The sequence below is a fragment of the Cibotium barometz genome, chromosome 8 (genome assembly GCF_041138505.1).
Source record: "Cibotium barometz isolate CiBa-2024 chromosome 8, ASM4113850v1, whole genome shotgun sequence".
NCBI lineage: Eukaryota > Viridiplantae > Streptophyta > Polypodiopsida > Cyatheales > Cibotiaceae > Cibotium > Cibotium barometz.
This window is the reverse complement of record NC_141053.1, coordinates 29335706-29355744: the sequence shown is the minus strand read 5'-3', so window position 1 is coordinate 29355744 and position 20039 is coordinate 29335706.

Sequence of the window (20039 nt, the reverse complement as noted above, 5' to 3'; positions counted from 1 at the left end):
TTTTATAAAACCCTATGGGAACCAGACCCACTGTCAAGATTTGGTCTAAGAATGGGGGGAATGTTGGAAAAACAATCCCCTCGTGGATGCACTACTGAAGCAATGATGGAGGCCAACATTTATTAGATATCTTGGGAGTAGTCTTGTTTTTTTGGGTAAAAACAGGAAAATATATTAAAAAAGGGTGAAATTACAGCGCCCCATGAGGAAGGTCCGTGGGGGGGACCCTGAAGACAGCTAAACAAATGGTTTAGCTACAAAACCAAAAGCACTTCGAACTGAACAAACAGAGACAGATGGCAGAAAATCCAATCCTGAAAATGACTGAAAAGGTGTAATGTATCCCTCCAAAAACACCTGTACACGATGCAATGAACATGACTGAAAAGGTGTAATGAACCCCTCCAAAAGCCTCAGTGGACTAAACACGATGAACCGCATAGTGAAGCCTTCTGTGGCATTCCTTCTCCAAGCCTTGACACATGCTTTCCCTAGTTTTGGAGAAAGAAGAACTCAGCACTTTCCTCCACTTCCTCCACGGAAGAACCTGCCAGACCAGCTTCCGAACGTTCGTCACTTGGATGAATTTGCTTGGCCAACTTGAGAATACTGTCCATAAAAAGAAAGAAATTGTGATTAGTTTTTATTTCATAGAGGGCTTCATTCCTTTGTTTCCAGACATGCGCCAAACCAGGAGACATCTGATAGACTGCCAAGTTAAGGGGTCAAACTGACGACATTCCCCTAAAAGCACTTCTTTCCAGCTGAGCGGGAAGCTTCTAATCTTCCCAAAGGCATCATTAAGCACTCTCAAGAACTGTTTAGTGTCTGGGCAGGAGTAAAAGAGATGAGGGACAGTCTCCAGATTTGCATTGCACCGAGGGCATAAACCATTCCCGTGACCCAACTTCAAAGCCCTCTCTTGCGTCCAGATTGCTTTGTGGATCACCAGCCAAGCCAGAATTGCATGCTTCCTTTCTTGGGTAAAGGCCCAAATTATTTTGAAGCGAAATGACCATTGATGCTTACTCCAATTCAGAGACCACCTTTTGTTAAGTTTGAGATCCAAGTTGACTGCACTATGTGGGTTTGGAAGCTTGGCAAGGTTCATTGAAGAACCCCATCTAAGAGCTTTAGAAAACTCTTTGTAATCACATTTACTCTCATGGGGAATGACAACCTTCAATTCATTACATCTTTGCACAATCAGCTCAACACCACCCCGCTGTAAAGAGAACTTGTTACTTATTTGAACACTGTTTGACATACCAGATGAGTCGCATAGGTCTGCCCACACCTTCACCCCTGCTTTGAAACAACAAAGGAAAAAAATCATGAAAACATCATTTAGAATAAATCCAAACAGAAATATCTACTAATACGAGGTATAATCATATTAATAATATATGAATAACCCGCATCTATCTAATGTCAGCACGTGAAAATGTACCTCATCATTAAATAACCCTCGAAAATATTAAATTCTCGAGAAAAAGAATTATCATGATGTTTTTCAATTCTCCCTAATTTTATAGGGCCTCAAAATATGATAGTTTTGAATTCCACCAAACCTATCTTATGGCATTCCAAACCTATATTTTTTCAGAAATTTTTTAGCAATTTAATTTACCAAAATACCATTGATATTTTATAAATACCAATTTTTTAGGATTTCTAAAATAAATTTCTAAAAAATTCCTTCTTTTTTTTAGAATCCCATCCTTCACAAAATTTTTGATTTCGCCCGACAATTCTCAAATCTAATGAAAATTTATAATTTTAATGGATTTTTAAAATTCTTGGGTCAAAAAATATATATTTTAAAGGAATTTGAATGGTCACGCGTGCTCCAATGGACACACCACATGCCAAACACCAACCCCACATTTTCCAAAAATTTAAAATAACCTTTGTCTAATTTTCCACTAATTTTTAGGGATTTTTAAAATTTTTAATTAACCCCAACACATTTAGAATACGAACGGTCAAAAAATTCCGGAATCCCAACAGTTTTCCCGGGGAATACGGAAAGCCAACAGTTTCGGGAAAATGAAAAGACAAAAAACATCAGAATGTGAAAGGTCAAAAGTTTTCGGAATCCGAAAGGTCAAAAGATTTTCCGAAATTCAGAAAGCCAAAAGGTTTCTCAGAAATACGGAAAGCCAAGAGACTCCAAGAGAAAAGTTTAGAAAAATCCAAAGATTTTTTTTTCAAATTTCGTATTTTCTCCTCTCTTTTTTTTGAGCTTTTTTCCAAGCTTTTTTCGAAAGCATTGAAAAGTTTTTTATAAAAAAGAAATCTCTTTTTTAATTAAAAAATAAGCTTTAAATAAAGCTTTTTAAATATAGCCTTCAAAGTTTGAAAAAAAAAACGAATAAGGGGGGGTGGCGATTTTTCGCCCAGCCCCCCCCCATGCGTGAATGAGAAATGGAGAGGATAGAATCCTCTCCTCTCTCCTCGCCTTTTCTCCAACAAAAATCAACTGTCTCCACCCTATGTTCTCTTCTCTCTTCTCTGTTAATCATTAATCAGAGAGGATTATGACTTAATTAAGATTACCTTAATCATAATTAAAGTTTAATTATGATTAAAATTTAATCAATTTGTGCCTAATAAGAGGCGTTCACACGCGGGAGAGAAGAAATAGGAGGAAAACTCGGATTTGAGAGGCGAAGAGAATCCCACGCACACGGGAGAGCATTCCATGCATTAATTGACTACCCCACTGCATTTAAGCAGAAATTTGGTAGGAAATCGAAAGAATATATGCGAAAAATTTGTAAAAATGCATTAAAAATACATTTTAAAACATAAAAATGCTTTAAAAATTTCTTAAAAAGACTCCTAAAAATTATAGAAATTCAGGGAATCCATTCTACCAAAAATATCCATAATTAAATATGTGGTATTTTAGAATTTGTTTTCTATTATTGCTTATTTTAAACCACAAAAATTAGAAAAAAATAGCATTAAACTCACGGAATTCCCCCGCAACGTCGATTCATCCATCGAATAGAAGAAACATGTATTCCAACTGCCATATCAATGATCCACGTGTAAATCATCAATACAAGTTAAGAAAATAATATGGCGGGACGTACCCTTTGCTTTTTGAGTTGTATCCCACAAAAATACATTTTAATGCCTTATCATCTAGCTTATTGCATTGTTGCTCAAGCACAAGAGCACGACAAAGACAACCAAAAACATGAAAATGAACCATAGAGGGCTTCTTGCCATTCCAAGCTTCATAAGGGGTGATTGTGCTGGCAAGGGCTTCGGTGGGGCAACTGTTTAGCACATAAGTGGCACACATAACTACCTCCAACCAAAAAACATGAGGCAACTGTTTAGCACATAAGTGGCACACATAACTACCTCCAACCAAAAAACATGAGGCAACTAACATGCCATTTCCATGAGAGATCCATTCTTCCACTCAACCATACCATTTTATTGAGGTGTATAAGGCACTGTGCATTGATGTTTTATGCCTCTTTTATTCATATATACATGGAACTCCTTTTATACATACCCCCTCCCCTTGATTTGTACGAAGGGTGCCGACTTTACATGTAGACACATTTTCAACCATAGAAACAAAGTATCTAAAACATGTCACAAAATCTCTGACTTTGTCTTCAACTGCTTCACTCAGGTGGAGTAGTCATCAATAAAAGTCACAAAGTAGAAATATCCCTTGATTGATGGTGCCCTCATGGGACCACATACATCACTATGTATGTGGTCCCATGAGGGCACTATGTATAAGTTGTAACTTTTGGATAGCCCTAAAACTGATCCATCTTTCAGGAATGATGCTCGTTGCTTCTTCCCATATACATGTTTGATGGGGGGCCTCAAGCTTTGGCAACTCTGACATCCGAGAGTCTCTGTAGATTGCAGTTCTACTCTTTCTGATCATTTTCCTTTGAAGTGGGGCTGGAACATAAATGATGGGGCTGACATAGATCTCTCTCATTACCCCACAAGGAAACTAAGAGTGAATAACTTGCTTCTTAAGAACCTCTCTTTGTGGATTATACGGAAGAAGCAATTAGAAAACTTAAAACGAGAAGGGGGGGCTGATGGTGCCTGGAGGTAGTTTGCCAATGAAATGTAGGGGATTATTAGAGCTATGGGTAAATTGAGGGCTGATGGTGCCTGGAGGCAGTTTGCCAATGAAATGTAGGGGATTATCAGAGCTGTGGGTAAATTGAGGGCTGAGGAAAGGAGAGGGGAAAGAAGGAAATGAGCAGCTTTGTTAGAGGAACTCCTTGTTAAGAGACAAACTAAAGGTTTGGATGCTGAGGATACTACCTTGTACTTTAAGTGCCAAGCTAGTATTAAGGAGGAGGTGGATAGATGGTCCAGAGAACAGGATAATTGGGCTAAATGGAAATTCTTGACTAACAAAAGGAAACCAGATAGTAGCTTATTCAAACTTCCAAAAAGAAAGAGTGATAGTGAGGTTGTGGGAAGCATTCTGGATGAAGATGGGAGTCCCTTGAATGATATGAATACTCTTGCTAAGAAGTGGGTTAAATTCCTGGGATCTACTCTTAGCATGAAGGAAGATTGCCCCTTGAGGAGGTTTCAAGCTGAAGACAGGTTGCTGGGCTTACTGAGCCAAAATGTGGATCCAGACAAATCAAGGTGGTTAGAAAGGGATATTGATGTGGAGGAATGTTGGTGTGTCTTGTTAAAACTGGGGAGAGATAAAGCCCTAGGCTGGGATGGTCTATCCATAGAGTTTTTTTATAGCTTTTTGGCCTTCCTTGAAGGATTTTGTAGGTGATATTTATAGGAGAGCTTTCAATACAAGGCTTATGGATAAGGATTTCAAAGAAGGGCTGGTGAAGCTTCTATATGTAATGTGAATAAGATGAGGTGTATTGAGCTGGATGTGCTGTCACTAAATTTCCAAAGGAAAATCATCTGATTCCTACCCAAGGTTTGCTGGCGCTTCAAACATACTAGGAGTTAAGTTCCTAATGCTGATTTGTATGCTGCAGGTGAGGTGTTGGGAAGGGAAGAAGAGACCCCCCCAAATTTGGACCAAGAAAAAATCAAAGGTGGTAGGATGATCATACTTTTGTTGCCTTTTTAGAAAACCCTGTGGGAACCAGACCCACTGTCAAGATTTGGTCTAAGAATGGGGGGAATGTTGGAAAAACAATCTCCTCGTGGATGCACTACTGAAGCAATGATGGAGGCCAGCATTTATCAGGTATCTTGGGAGTAGTCTTGTTTTTTTTTCGTAAAAACAAGAAAATATATTAAAAAAAGTGTGAAATTATAGCGCCCCATGAGGAAGGTCCATGGGGGGACCCTGAAGACAGCTAAACAAATGCTTTAGCTACAAAACCAAAAGCACTTCGAACTGAACAAACAGAGACAGATGGCAGAAAATCCAATCTTGAAAATGACTGAAAAGGTGTAATGTATCCCTCCAAAAACACCTGTATACGATACAATGAACATGACTGAAAAGGTATAATGAACCCCTCCAAAACTAAACACGATGAACCGCATAGTGAAGCCTTCTGTGGCATTCCTTCTCCAAGCCTTGACACATGCTTTCCCTAGTTTTGGAGAAAGAAGAACTCAGCACTTTCCTCCACTTCCTCCACGGAAGAACCTGCCAGCGACCAGCTTCCAAACGTTCGTCACTTGGATGAATTTGCTTGGCCAACTTGAGAATACTGTCCAAAAAAAGAAAGAAATTATGATTAGTTTTTATTTCATAGAAGGCTTCATTCCTTTGTTTCCAGACATGCCACAACAGGAGACATTTGACAGACTGCCAAGTTAAGGGGTCAAACTGACGACATTCCCCTAAAAGTTCTTGTTTCCAGCTAAGCGGGAAGCTTCTAATCTTCCCAAAGGCATCATTAATAAGCACTCTCAGGAACTGTTTAGTGTCTAGACAGGAGTAAAAGAGATGAGGGACAGTCTCCAGATTTGCATTGCACCGAGGGCATAAACCATTCCCGTGACCCAACTTCAGAGCCCTCTCTTGCGTCCAGATTGCTTTGTGGACCACCAGCCAAGCCAGAATTGCATGCTTCCTTTCTTGGGCAAAGGCCCAAATTATTTTGAAGCGAAATGACCATTGATGCTTATTCCAATTTAGAGACCACCTTTTGTTAAGTTTGAGATCCAAGTTGACTGCACTATGTGGGTTTGGAAGCTGGCAAGGTTTGTTGAAGAACCCCATCTAAGAGCTTTAGAAAACTCTTTGTATTTACTCTCATGGGGAATGATAACCTTCAATCCAACCCCACATTTTTCAGAAATTTAAAATAACCTTTGTCTAATTTTCCACTAATTTTTAGGGATTTTTTAAAATTTTTAATTAACCCCAACACATTTAGAATACGAACGGTCAAAAAAATTTCGGAATCCCAACAGTTTTCCCGGAATACGGAAAGCCAACAGTTTCGGGAAAATGAAAAGACAAAAAACATCAGAATGTGAAAGGTCAAAAGATTTTTCCGGAATCCGGAAAGCCAAAAGATTTCCTAGAAATACGGAAAGCCAAGAGACTCCAAGAGAAAAGTTTAGAGAAATCCAAAGAACTTTTTTTCAAATTTCGTATTTTCTCCTCTTTTTTTTCGAAAGCATTGAAAAGTTTTTTATAAAAAAGAAATCTCTTTTTTAATTAAAAAATAAGCTTTAAATAAAGCTTTTTAAATATAGCCTTCAAAGTTTAAAAAAAAAAAACGAATAAGGGGGGGTGGCGATTTTTCGGCCACCCCCCCCCCCATGCGCGAATGAGAAATGGAGAGGATAGAATCCTCTCCTCTCTCCTCCCCTTTTCTCCAAAAAAAATCAACTCTCTCCACCCTATGTTCTCTTCTCTCTTCTCTGTTAATCATTAATCAGAGATGATTATGACTTAATTAAGATTACCTTAATCATAATTAAAGTTTAATCATGATTAAAATTTAATCAATTTGTGTCTAATAAGAGGCGTTCACACACGGGAGAGAAGAAATAGGAGAAAAACTCGGATTTGAGAGGCGAAGAGAATCCCACGCACACGGGAGAGCATTCCATGCATTAATTGACTACCCCACTGCATTTTAGCAGAAATTTGGTAGAAAATAGAAAAGAATATCTACGAAAAACCCGTAAAAATGCATTAAAAATACATTTTAAACCATAAAAATGCTCTAAAAATTTCTAAAAAAATAGGAAAGAATCCTAAAATTTATAGAAATTCAAGGAATACATTCTACCAAAAATATCCATAATAAAATATGTGGTATTTTAGAAAAATAAATTTCCATTAATGCTTATTTTAAACCATAAAAAATAGAAAAAAATAGCATTAAACTCACAAAATTTCCCCACAACGTCGATTCATCTATTGAATAGAAGAAACATGTATTCCAACTGCCATAGCAATGATCCACGTGCAAATCATCAATACAAGTTAAGAAAATAATATTTTTATTTAGTAAATATTAAAATTTACTTCAAAAAATACCAATAAGAAAGAAAAATTAACAACAATGAACTAGAGATTACTCTGATACCACTGTTAAAATCCTAAGATCTCTCTAGATAATTGTTATGCATAAACATGCATAAATCAGGCATAAACTCATCCACCCGGAGCCCAAGGGATGCACACATGAATTATAATGAAGTACATCATACCTTTACCTCCTTGATGTCCCATACCATCAAGAGGTATAACTCCAATCCAGTAGCATGTAGCTATGGTGTGAAATGGTAGGTGAGTAGATATAATCCTCTATATAAGAGAACATCATATCATAACCTAGCCTCAAGATAACATAGCCTTAGCCTCCCTTGAGTGTGCCCCATGCCCCTATTATATAGGAGGGCCCCCAAGTGACTCTTGACTCTCCATTTCCCATGTGTGACCCTTGGATGCCTGACCCTTACCTTAACCCTTAAGGTTAGTCCTAACCCATGCTCCACTAGAGCTTGTTCCCATGCTCCCATGCTCACAAGCCTAATGTGGGTTAGCCTCCTAGTATATGCACACATAATGTGCATATAACACTGTGGGTGGCTCTGTGGTGGTCTTCTTGGGCTCTTGGCAGACATTCAGCCTATAGTGTTGGCGCATAAGATGCCTCGGGTTCATATAAATTTAACCAGGCTCAACCGAATTCAGTGCACAAGTACAGGGCCATAAATGAGGGGTTGCTTCTTCTCTTCACTCGTGTGGTTTACATGGTTTGTTGCGGGGAGGATAAGGATTGCTATGGATTTCTTATCAATGCCATGGTTGCTAGGAACAATGATATTATTAGGGAGTTCTATACATGAGTTTCTTAGGGCTAACATTGTTGATGAGGAGGACGAGCATATCATTCGAGATTTTCTTAGGGCTAACATTGTTGAGGAGGACGAGCATATCATTTGTGATTTTCTTAGGGCAAACATTGTTGAGGAGGACGAGCATATCATTCGAGATGTTCTTTACGGCTAACATTGTTGAGGAGGACAAGCATATCATTTGGGATTTTCTTGCTCAAATCACATCTACAACTGAGGTTACACACGAGCTTATGGATCATGGGTTTGATGATCGACCCCCCTTAGCATAGAATAGGCCAAGGGACTGAGTGCCATGTAAGTATCTAAATACTCGCTTGGCACACCTTGCAAATGCTTACTTCCGAGACTATGCATAAACCTGCTCATCAAAAAACCTGGGAGACCCCAAACTGAATGTTTAGCCTTGTATTACAAAGATCGATGAGGCATCCACCAATAGCCTACTGAGATAAAGAGACTAAGCTTGCATCAAATGTTTCACCTAGACTAAGCCTAGCACCTTTCTCTACTAGTGTGTCAGAATAGGATTATAGTATTTAAGACTAAACCATGTAGGCAGTCTCTGTATGTACTTTGACTCTAACATGATAATATCATCATCACATTGCCCGAATAAGAATGCAATGAGCCCAAATTTGTCATCTTAAATGACATATATAATTCAGCCTTGACGACGGCTTCTCCTCACATTAGGGCCTGTGATGAGAAGCATGTCATCAATGTATGAAATGATGACTGAAAAAAATATTTACTCCTCTTTACATGGAGGATACTCTCAGTTACACTGTTGCAAAACCATTTACAACCAAGTGTGTTTATCTTCTCATACCATGCTCTAGGAGCATGTTTAAGGCCATATAAAGATTTTCTTAGCCTACATACTTTAGATTCCTGCCTCTTTTTAACAAAACCATGAGGTTGAGATAATAAACCCCCTCATATAAGTATGTGTTTATCTTCTCGTATCATGCTATAGGAGCATACTTACTTTAGATTCTTGCCCCTTTTCAACAAAACCATGAGGTTGAGATACATGAACCTCCTCATTTAAGTATGTGTTTATATTCTTGTATCATGCTCTAGGGGCCTGCTTAAGGCCATATAAAGCTTTTCTCAACTTGCATACTTTAGATTCTTGTCCCTTCTCAACTTGAAACCATGAGGCTGAGATACTTTAATATCCCTCCTCATGCAAGTTACCATTTAAGAAGGTAGTCTTGCTATCCAACTGATGTACATTCCAACCATGATGCGTTGCCAATGTAATAATACACCTAATCGTAGCCATACGAGATATGGGTAAAAAATTCTCATCATAATCCATGTATTTCTCTTGAGAATAACCCTTTGAAACAAGCCTTGCCTTGTAGTGATCATTAATGCTACATCAGCTTTATGCTTTAGCTTATAAACCCACTTCGTAGTACCAATAGGATTTTTACTATAAGGCAAACCTGCAAGTGTCATTTTTGAGGATTGAGTTGTACTCATACTGCATGGCTTGTATGATCATTTTCACGTGCTTCCTCAAAGGAAATAGGTTCCTCTTCATTGCATATAATTGAAACAAGAGCATGATCCATAAAAGAATAAGATACATGATGAGAATCTGCACCTTCCCTAATAGTTAAAGGAGTCGCTAATTTGCTATCCCACAATGTTTGCACCAGCCATTTTGGCATACTCTTGGATGCCTATATGGTTGCCCTTTCTTCGTTCATTGCATCATCCATAATTGCCTCATCTATAGCCTCATCTATCTGATTTTCAACCAGTATGGGCTGATTTGTAGCACCTTTTTGAGCATTCATTTTCTCCACATATGGTTGCCTAACATTGTTCAAAGGAGGAGTGTATTAAAGATGTCCTATGAGCATATATTTTTCTTTTTTTAACATAAATCATGGGCCAAACTAAGTTCTCAATAAAGACAACGTATCTACTCACCAAAATCTGCGTTTGTGGCGGGATGTACCCTTTGCTTTTTGAGTTGTATCCCACAAAAATACATTTTAATGCCTTATCATCTAGCTTATTGCATTGTTGCTCAAGCACAAGAGCACAAGAAAGACAACCAAAAACATGAAAATGAACCATAGAGGGCTTCTTGCCATTCCAAGCTTCATAAGGGGTGATTGTGCTTGCAAGGGCTTCGGTGGGGCAACTGTTTAGCATATAAGTGGCACACATAACTACCTCCAACCAAAAAACATGAGGCAACTAACATGCCGTTTCCATGAGAGATCCATTCTTCCACTCAACCATACCATTTTATTGAGGTGTATAAGGCACTGTGCATTGATGTTTTATGCCTCTTTTAGTAATATATACATGGAACTCCTTTTATACATACCCCCCGTTGATTTGTATGAAGGGCGCCGACTTTACATGTAGACACATTTTCAGCCATAGAAACAAAGTATCTAAAACATGTAAAAATCTCTGACTTTGTCTTCAACCGCTTCACTCACGTGGAGTAGTCATCAATAGAAGTCACAAAGTAGAAATATCCCTTGATCGATGGTGCCCTCATGGGACCACATACATCACTATGTATGTGGTCCCATGAGGGCACTATGTATAAGTTGTAATTTCTGGATAACCCTAAAACTGATCCATCTTTCAGGAATGATGCTCATTGCTTCTTCCCATATACATGTTTGACGGGGGGCCTCAAGCTTTGGCAACTTTGACATCCGAGAGTCTCTGTAGATTGCAGTTCTACTCTTTCTGATCATTTTCCTTTGAAGTGGGCTGGAACATAAATGATGGGGCTGACATAGATCTCTCTCATTACCCCACAAGGAAACTGAGAGTGAATAACTTGCTCTTAAGAACCTCTCTTTGCGGATTATACGGAAGAAGCAATTAGAAAACTTCAAAGGAGAAGGGGGGGCTGATGATGCCTGGAGGCAGTGTGCCAATGAAATGTAGGGGATTATCAGAGCTGTGGGTAAATTGAGGGCTGAGGAAAGGAGAGGGAACAGAAGGAAAGGAGCAGCTTTTTTAGAGAAACTCCTTGTTAAGAGACAAACTAAAGGTCTGGATGCTGCGGATACTGCCTTGTACTTTAAGTGCCAAGCTAGTATTAAGGAGGAGGAGGATAGATGGTCCAGAGAACAGGATAATTGGTCTAAATGGAAATTCTTTACTAACAAAAGGAAACCAGATAGTAGCTTATTCAAACTTCCAAAAAGAAAGAGTGATAGTGAGGTTGTGGGAAGCATTCTGGATGAAGATGGGACTCCCTTGAATGATATGAATACTCTTGCTAAGAAGTGGGTTAAATTCCTGGGATCTACTCTTAGCATGAAGGAAGATTGCTCCTTGAGGAGGTTTCAAGCTGAAGATAGGTTGCTGGGCTTACTGAGCCAAAATGTGGATCCAGACAAATCAAGGTGGTTAGAAAGGGATATTGATGTGGAGGAATGTTGGTGTGCCTTGTTAAAACTGGGGAGAGATAAAGCCCTAGGCTGGGATGGTCAATCCATAGAGTTTTTTTATAGCTTTTTGGCCTTCCTTGAAGGATTTTGTGGGTGATATTTATAGGAGAGCTTTCAATACAGGGCTTATGGTGGATAAGGATTTCAAAGAAGGGCTGGTGAAGCTTCTATATGCAATGTGAATAAGATGAGGTGTATTGAGCTGGATGTGCTGTCACTAAATTCCCAAAGGAAAATCATCTGATTCCTACCCAAGGTTTTGTGGAGCTTCAAACATACTAGGAGTTAAGTTCCTAATGCCGATTTGTATGCTGCAGGTGAGGTGTTGGGAAGGGAAGAAGAGACCCCCCAAATGTGGACCAAGAACTCAAAGGTGGTACCGTAAAGTAAAGTAGGATGATCATACTTTTGTTGCCTTTTTAGAAAACCCTGTGGGAACCAGACCCACTGTCAAGATTTGGACTAAGAATGGGGGGAATGTTGGAAAAACAATCCCCTCGTGGATGCACTACTGAAGCAATGATGGAGGCCAGCATTTATCAGATATCTTAGGAGTAGTCTTGTTTTTTTTCGTACAAACGGGAAAATATATTAAAAAAGGGTGAAATTACATCACCCCATGAGGAAGGTCCATGGAGGGACCCTGAAGATAGCTAAACAAATGCTTTAGCTACAAATCCAAAAGCACTTCGAACTGAACACACAGAGACAGATGGCAGAAAATCCAGTGTCCTAAAAATGACTGAAAAGGTGTAATGTATCCCTCCAAAAACACCTGTATACAATGCAATGAACATGACTGACAAGGTGTAATGAACCCCTCCAAAAGCCTCAGTGGACTAAACACGATGAACCGCATAGTGAAGCCTTCTATGGCATTCCTTCTCCAAGCCTTGACACATGCTTTCCCTAGTTTTGGAGAAAGAAGAACTCAGCACTTTCCTCCACTTCCTCCACGGAAGAACCTGCCAGCGACCAGCTTCCGAACGTTCGTCTCACTTGGATGAATTTGCTTGGCCAACTTGAGAATATTGTCCAGAAAAAGAAAGAAATTGTGATTAGTTTTTATTTCATAGAGGGCTTCATTCCTTTGTTTCCAGACATGCCACAACAGGAGACATCTGACAGACTGCCAAGTTAAGGGGTCAAAGTGACGACATTCTCCTAAAAGCACTTGTTTCCAGCTGAGCGGGAAGCTTCTAATATTCCCAAAGGCATCATTAAGCACTCTCAGGAACTGTTTAGTGTCTGGGCAGGAGTAAAAGAGATGAGGGACAGTCTCCATATTTGCATTGCACCGAGGGCATAAACCATTCCCGTGACCCAACTTCAGAGCCCTCTCTTGCGTCCAGATTGACCACCAGCCAAGCTAGAATTGCATGCTTCCTTTCTTGGGCAAAGGCCCAAATTATTTTGAAGCGAAATGACCATTGATGCTTACTCCAATTCAGAGATCACCTTTTGTTAAGTTTGAGATCCAAGTTGACTGCACTATGTGGGTTTGGAAGCTTGGCAAGGTTCATTGAAGAACCCCATCTAAGAGCTTTAGAAAACTCTTTGTAATCACATTTACTCTCATGGGGAATGACAACCTTCAATTCATTACATCTTTGCACAATCAACTCAACACCACCCCGCTGTAAAGAGAACTTGTTACTTATTTGAACACTGTTTAACATACTAGATGAGTCGCATAGGTCTGCCCACACCTTCACCCCTGCTTTGAAACAACAAAGGTAAAAAATCATGAAAACATCGTTTAGAATAAATCCAAACAGAAATATCTACTAATACGAGGTATAATCGTATTAATAATATGTGAATAACCCGCATCTATCTAATGTCAGCACGTGAAAATGTACCTCAACATTAAATAACCCTCGAAAATATTAAATTCTCGAGAAAAAGAATTATCATGATTTTTTCAATTTTCTCTAATTTTATAGTGCCTCAAAATACAATAATTTTGAATCCCACCAAACCTATCTTATGGCATTCCAAACCTATATTTTTCCAAAAAAAAATTAGCAGTTTAATTTGCCAAAATACCATTGATATTTTATAAATACCAATTTTTTAGGATTTCTAAAATAAATTTCTAAAAAATTCCTTCTTTTTTTTTAGAATCCCATCCTTCACGAAATTTTTGCTTTCGCCCGACAATTCTCAAATCCAATGAAAATTTATAATTTTAATAGATTTTTTATATTTTTTGGGTCACAAAATATATATATTAAAGGAATTTAAATGGTCACGCGCCCTCCAATGGACACACCACATGCCAAACACCAACCCCACATTTTTCAAAAATTTAAAATAACCTTTGTCTCATTTTTAGGGATTTTTAAAAAATTTTAATTAACCCCACAACATTTAGAATACGAACGGTCAAAAAAATTCGGAATCCCAACAGTTTTCCCAGAATATGGAAAGCCAACAGTTTCGGGAAAATGAAAAGACAAAAAACATCAGAATGTGAAAGGTCAAAAGTTTTCGGAATCCGAAAGGTCAAAAGATTTTCCAAAATTCGGAAAGCCAAAAGGTTTCCCAGAAATACGAAAAGCCAAGAGACTCCAAGAGAAAAGTTTAGAAAAATCCAAAGATTTTTTTTTCAAATTTCGTATTTTCTCCTCTCTTTTTTCGAGCTTTTTTCCAAGCTTTTTTCGAAAGCATTGAAAAGTTTTTTATAAAAAAGAAATCTCTTTTTTAATTAAAAAATAAGCTTTAAATAAAGCTTTTTAAATATAGCCTTCAAAGTTTTAAGAAAACGAATAAGGGGTCATCCATCCGACCACCCTCGAGCCCAAGGAATGCACACATGAATTATAATGAAGTACATCATACCTTTACCTTGATGTCCCACACCATCAAGAGGTATAACTCCAATCCAGTAGCATATAGCTATAGTGTGAAATGGTAGGTGAGTAGATATAATCCTCTATACAAGAGACCATCATATCATAACCTAGCCTCAAGATAACATAGCCTTAGCCTCCCTTGAGTGTGCCCCATGTCCCTATTATATAGGAGGGCCCCCAAGTGACTCTTGACTCTCCATTTCCCATGTGTGACCCTTGGATGCCTGACCCTAACCTTAACCCTTAAGGTTAGTCCTAACCCATGCTCCACTAGAGCTTGTTCCCATGCTCCCATGCTCACAAGCCTAATGTGGGTTAGCCTCCTAGTATATGCACACATAATGTGCATATAACACTGTGGGTGGCTCTGTGGTGGTCTTCTTGGGCTCTTGGCAGACATTCAGCCTATAGTGTTGGCGCATAAGATGCCTTGGGTTCATATAAATTTAACCAGGCTCAACCGAATTCAGTGCACAAGTACAGGGCCATAAATGAGGGGTTGCTTCTTCTCTTCACTCGTGTGGTTTACATGGTTTGTTGCGGGGAGGATAAGGATTGCTATGGGTTTCTTATCAATGCCATGGTTGCTAGAAACAATGATATTATTAGGGAGTTCTTAGTTAACATGGATGATATACATGAGTTTCTTAGGGCTAACATTGTTGAGGAGGACGAGCATATCATTCGAGATTTTCTTAGGGCTAACATTGTTGAGGAGGACGAGCATATCATTCGAGATTTTCTTAGGGCTAACATTGTTGAGGAGGACGAGCATATCATTCGAGATGTTCTTTACGGCTAACATTGTTGAGGAGGACGAGCATATCATTTGGGATTTTCTTGCTCAAATCACATCTACAACTGAGGTTACACACGAGCTTATGGATCATGGGTTTGATGATCGACCCCCCTTAGCATAGAATAGGCCAAGGGACTGAGTGCCATGTAAGTATCTAAATACTCGCTTGGCACACCTTGCCAATGCTTACTTCCGAGACTATGCATAAACCTGCTCATCAAAACAATTGGGAGACCCCAAACTGAATATTTAGCCTTGTATTACAAAGATAGATGAGGCATCCACCAATAGCCTACTGAGATAAAGAGACTAAGCTTGCATCAAATGGTTCACCTACTTCTTGGAGACTAAGCCTAGCACCTTTCTCTACTGGTGTGTCGGAATAGGCTTATAGTATTTAAGACTAAACCATGTAGGCAGTCTCTGTATGTACTTTGACTCTAACATGATAATATCATCATCACATTGCCCGAATAAGAATGCAATGAGCCAAAATCTGTCATCTTAAATGACACATATAATTCAGCCTTGATGACGGCTTCTCCTCACATTAGGGCCTGTGATGAGAAGCATGTCATCAATGTATGAAATGATGACTGAAAAAAAATATTTACTCCTCTTTACATGGAGGATACTCTCAGTTACACTGTTGCAAAACCATTTACAACCAAGTGTGTTTATCTTCTCATACCATGCTCTAGGAGCATGTTTAAGGCCATATAAAGATTTTCTTAACCTACATACTTTAGATTCCTGCCTCTTTTTAACAAAACCATGAGGTTGAGATAATAAACCCCCTCATATAAGTATGTGTTTATCTTCTCGTATCATGCTATAGGAGCATACTTACTTTAGATTCTTGCCCCTTTTCAACAAAACCATGAGGTTGAGATACATGAACCTCCTCATTTAAGTATGTGTTTATATTCTTGTATCATGCTCTAGGGGCCTGCTTAAGGCCATATAAAGCTTTTCTCAACTTGCATACTTTAGATTCTTGTCCCTTCTCAACTTGAAACCATGAGGCTGAGATACTTTAATATCCCTCCTCCTGCAAGTTACCATTTAAGAAGGTAGTCTTGCTATCCAACTGATGTACATTCCAACCATGATGCGTTGCCAATGCAATAATACACCTAATCATAGCCATACGAGATATGGGTAAAAAATTCTCATCATAATCCATGTATTTCTCTTGAGAATAACCCTTTGAAACAAGCCTTGCCTTGTAGTGATCATTAATGCTACATCAGCTTTATGCTTTAGCTTATAAACCCACTTCGTAGTACCAATGGGATTTTTACCATAAGGCAAACCTGCAAGTGTCATTTTTTAGGATTGAGTTGTACTCATACTGCATGGCTTGTATGATCATTTTCACGTGCTTCCTCAACAAAGGAAATAGGTTCCTCTTCATTGCATATAATGGAAACAAGAGCATGATCCATAAAAGAATAAGATACATGATGAGAATCTGCACCTTCCCTAATAGTTAAAGGAGTCGCTAATTTGCTATCCCACAATGTTTGCACCAGCCATTTTGGCATACTCTTGGATGCCTATATGGTTGCCCTTTCTTCGTTCATTGCATCATCCATAATTGCCTCATCTATAGCCTCATCTATCTGATTTTCAACCAGTATGGGCTGATTTGTAGCACCTTTTTGAGCATTCATTTTCTCCACATATGGTTGCCTGACATTGTTCAAAGGTAGGAGTGTATTAAAGATGTCCTATGAGCATATATTTTTCTTTTTTTAACATAAATCATGGGCCAAACTAAGTTCTCAATAAAGACAACGTATCTACTCACCAACATCCGCGTTTGTGGCGGGATGTACCCTTTGCTTTTTGAGTTGTATCCCACAAAAATACATTTTAACGCCTTATCATCTAGCTTATTGCATTGTTGGTCAAGCACAAGAGCACAAGAAAGACAACCAAAAACATGAAAATGAACCATAGTAGAGGGCTTCTTGCCATTCCAAGCTTCATAAGGGGTGATTGTGCTGGCAAGGGCTTCGGTGGGGCAACTGTTTAGCACATAAGTGGCACACATAACTACCTCCAACCAAAAAACATGAGGCAACTAACATGCCATTTCCATGAGAGATCCATTCTTCCGCTCAACCATACCATTTTATTGAGGTGTATAAGGCACTGTGCATTGATGTTTTATGCCTCTTTTAGTCATATATACATGGAACTCCTTTCATACATACCCCCCCCTTGATTTGTACGAAGGGTGCCGACTTTACATGTAGACACATTTTCAGCCATAGAAACAAAGTATCTAAAACATGTAAAAATCTCTGACTTTGTCTTCAACCGCTTCACTCAAGTGGAGTAGTCATCAATAAAAGTCACAAAGTAGAAATATCCCTTGATCGATGTGATCCATCTTTCAGGAATGATGCTCCTTGCTTCTTCCCATATACATGTTTGACGGGGGGCCTCAAGCTTTGGCAACTCTGACATCCGAGAGTCTCTGTAGATTGCAGTTCTACTCTTTCTCATCATTTTCCTTTGAAGTGGGGCTGGAACATAAATGATGGGGCTGACATAGATCTCTCTCATTACCCCACAAGGAAACTGAGAGTGAATAACTTGCTTCTTAAGAACCTCTCTTTGTGGATTATACGGAAGAAGCAATTAGAAAACTTAAAAGGAGGAGGGGCTGATGGTGCCTGGAGGCAGTTTGCCAATGAAATGTAGGGGATTATCAGAGCTGTGGGTAAATTGAGGGCTGAGGAAAGGAGAGGGGAAAGAAGGAAATGAGCAGCTTTGTTAGAGGAACTCCTTGTTAAGAGACAAACTAAAGGTTTGGATGCTGAGAATACTGCCTTGTACTTTAAGTGCCAAGCTAGTATTAAGGAGGAGGAGGATAGATGGTCCAGAGAACAGGATAATTGGGCTAAATGGAAATTCTTTACTAACAAAAGGAAACCAGATAGTAGCTCATTCAAACTTCCAAAAAGAAAGAGTGATAGTGAGGTTGTGGGAAGCATTCTGGATGAAGATGGGACTCCCTTGAATGATATGAATACTCTTGCTAAGAAGTGGGTTAAATTCCTGGGATCTACTCTTAGCATGAAGGAAGATTGCTCCTTGAGGAGGTTTCAAGCTGAAGATAGGTTGCTGGGCTTACTGAGCCAAAATGTGGATTCAGACAAATCAAGGTGGTTAGAAAGGGATATTGATGTGGAGGAATGTTGGTGTGCCTTGTTAAAACTGGGGAGAGATAAAGCCCTAGGCTGGGATGGTCTATCCATAGAGTTTTTTTATAGCTTTTTGGCCTTCCTTGAAGGATTTTGTGGGTGATATTTATAGGAGAGCTTTCAATACAGGGCTTATGGATAAGGATTTCAAAGAAGGGCTGGTGAAGCTTCTATGCAATGTGAATAAGATGAGGTGTATTGAGCTGGATGTGCTGTCACTAAATTTCCAAAGGAAAATCATTTGATTCCTACCCAAGGTTTGGTGGAGCTTCAAACATACTAGGAGTTAAGTTCCTAATGCCGATTTGTATGCTGCAGGTGAGGTGTTGGGAAGGGAAGAAGAGACCCCCCAAATTTGGACCAAGAACTCAAAGGTGGTACCGTAAAGTAAAGTAGGATGATCATACTTTTGTTGCCTTTTTAGAAAACCCAGTGGGAACCAGACCCACTGTCAAGATTTGGTCTAAGAATGGGGGGAATGTTGGAAAAACAATCCCCTCGTGGATGCACTACTGAAGCAATGATGGAGGCCAGCATCTTGCTAGGGTATCAGATATCTTGGGAGTAGTCTTGTTTTTTGATAGAGGAGGAGAGATGGGATTTTCTGTGTAAAATTCTAAACGAAGACAAAAATGATCTGTAAAGATCGGTAGTTTAGATTTTACTTTGTTGTAGTGCAGTTTCTGGACAGTTTCTAAGTTATAATATATATAATTATTATCGATTTTTTTTATTTAATAAACTTTGGGAAGGTTGACTCTTCTTCGTCTACGCAGAAGTTCATGAGAGAGGGAGAGATTAAGATGTCTGTGCACTGCAAGAGAGAGTTACCTTGTGAGCTGCAGCAGCGGTGGTGTGTAGTGGCTTGTGGATCTCGGGCTCGTGGGCGGCTCTGTGGTGGTCTTCTTGGGTTCAGGGTGCATAAGCTGTCCCCATGTTCATACAAATAAGTACATGCCGTTTTTATGTTTTTCTTTCTTCAATTTGATTTTTCTAAGAGATCCAAGAATTCAAAGTTTGTCATCAAAGCTCCAAAAACCAAAGATTACATTATTTTGGGAAAGAGTATTCTGGAGAATATGGAGATAGGGTATCTGCTTGCCAAGTGTTTTCTTTTGCTCACCCAACACATGCATGAGGGCATGTCATTGATGGTTTTGGGGATTACCAGATTTCAAAGCACTATACACATGCATGAGGGCATGTCATTGATGGTTTTGGGGATTACCAGATTTCAAAGCACTATGAAGTTTATGCAGTTTATGCATATGTGTACTAGTCAGGGCAATACCCGACGCAATCCACACAGATCCTTAGACGCATCGTGTGGCACTTGATATCCTCATCATCTTTTGTGCATCTTGGAGCTCTTACTAGCAACCCAAACATTTTGTAGTAC